Here is a 2232-nt window from a genome sequence, read left to right as displayed (position 1 = left end):
ATTTCTTTATTCTTCGGGTCCACACTACTATTCAGGAACAGAGAATTCAGTGTTTTTTACCCTGGGAAGACTAGGAACATCCTAAAGAAATAACTGACTTTTTTTTTTACAAGTTCTAAAAAAATTTCAGTTTAACGATTGAATTTCCCCTCAAATAGGTCATATGGTAGATTTTATTTTGTCTTCACATATGAGACTTCTCCTTGGTGATAACCTAAGAAAGCTCCTAATTATTTTGCTGTTTTTAAGAGGCCTCTCAGTGCAGCTGACCCATGTTATATCACTCTGGGTCTAAAAGATGAATAGATTATTAAATGGTTAGAAGTTTTTTAAAGTTAATGTCTCAAAGGACTTTTTAGTTATTTGCATTATTTTCATGTCTATTTATTTTCAATTTACCAACAAATAATTTATCCTTAATAGAGTTTACTCAGTTACTTGGCTACATCAGGAGTACCCATATATAAAATCATAGCCCCAGATGGGCAATGTAAACATGAAAATAAAACCTGTGACCCAGAGGTAAGTACAATAAACTCTCTCTTTACTTAACTTCAATACAGAACTGTCCTACGTTTCATCTAGCAGTTGTGGGAATCATCCTGAAATAGAGATCCTGTGCATTGATAGAGGTCATTGTAGATTAGGGGAGGGTGAGTTGGATGTTAAGCAGAACGCTGAAAATGGTGGTCAGAATAGAGAGAAAGCTCTATTATTTCCTGAGCTCATTTTTCTTATATATCCGAGAAGCAGGTATGGTCAACAACGACACTGATAAATGTGAAATTATAGGGGGTAAAGAGGGATAAACATAGGATGGAAAATGAGATACTTTCTAGAGCTCATTAAAATATTATATAAAGTAATGTGATAGAAAATAACAGGAGAAGCTCACAGAAAAAGCACAGGACATGCAACTGGGGGCTTCAGAAGAGGAGAAGGCAGAGAGGGTGTTATCTTGAAATAGTGGTTAATATTATATTATCTGTGGTTTTTTTTTTGTTTGTTTTTTTGTTTTTGAGTGCAGATTTTTAATACAACTGAAATTTCCAGAGCTTGCCCCGGAGCTCAGTGTATCTTTTCTTTCTATGGCGGAAAGACCCTGTACCATCAATACATCAATACCCTCCAGATGTTCAATCTGTTCGTTTTTCTCTGGCTTATAAACTTTGTCATTGCATTGGGTCAGTGTGCCCTTGCTGGTGCCTTTGCTTCTTATTACTGGGCCTTGAAAAAACCTGAAGACATTCCACCATATCCACTTTTTACTGCATTTGGACGAGCCATACGGTAAGTTCCACATTGAACCCTACATCTATTTTCCCAGTAGTGTTTAATGAGCTTATGATTCAATTTTGTGCTTATAATTCAAATGGTAAGGTATCAATGAGCTCAAAAGTATGATTCAAGATTCACGAATATCCATTGGCTCCGTCTGCTTTTATAGCCACAGTTTTATAACCTCTACTGAGGCCTTTATTATCCCCAAAGCCATAGGTTACTGGAGAGAAGAAGAGAGAGAGGGCACCAAATTACAGATTAAGGATTAATGTGACTCTGTCTCTCTATTGCTCAGCTCAGATTTCATGCTGACAGGCTACTGATGTTTTTGTAGATGAATGGCAAAACATGTGCATGGTTTAAAATTCTCCAGACTTTTATCAATCTAAATAAGAGAGTGTAAGAAGCTCTTTTCTGTCAGTCCTTTTCTGCAGATCCCTTTTACCTATAAAAATTATTTAAATAACATCATTTTATTTTTTCATTTTTTAATTAAGTTTATTGGGGTAACATTGGTTAATACAATTATAGAATTTTTATTATATTATAATTTCACATCTGTATATTCTATTGTGTGTATACCACTCAAAGTCCAGTTTCCTTCAGCTACTATATATTTGATCCCCTTTACCCTGTCTACCTATCTCCTCCTCCCCAACCCTCTTCCCTCTGGTAACCACTAGTCTATAGTCCATGTCCATGAGTCTCTGTTTGTTTGCCCTGTTCATTTGTTGCTTTTAGATTTATATCCCACATATAAGTGATATCATGTGATTTTCAACTTTTTCTGTCTGGCTTATTTCGCTTAGCATGATTATCTCGAGGTCCACTCAGGTTGTTGGAAATGGCAGCATTTCATCTCTTCTTATGGCTGAGTAATATTCCGTTGTATATATGTACCACAGTTTCTTTAGCCAATCATCTATCATAGGACACTTTGGTTGCTTCCAC

The 2232-nt window shown here is 35.8% G+C and overlaps 1 protein-coding gene across 1 annotated transcript in view; it reads left to right on the top strand.

The window, feature by feature from the left end:
* The window catches only part of SLC44A5 (solute carrier family 44 member 5), a 102144-nt gene that overhangs the window by 97690 nt on the left and 2222 nt on the right, over positions 1–2232 (top strand). The gene's annotated exons all lie outside the window — the stretch shown is intronic.

This window comes from Pteropus vampyrus, unplaced genomic scaffold (assembly GCF_000151845.1).
Source record: "Pteropus vampyrus isolate Shadow unplaced genomic scaffold, Pvam_2.0 Scaffold22, whole genome shotgun sequence".
NCBI lineage: Eukaryota > Metazoa > Chordata > Mammalia > Chiroptera > Pteropodidae > Pteropus > Pteropus vampyrus.
The sequence above is the reverse complement of the archived record's forward strand: the minus strand, read 5'-3'. Positions and strand labels throughout refer to the sequence as shown.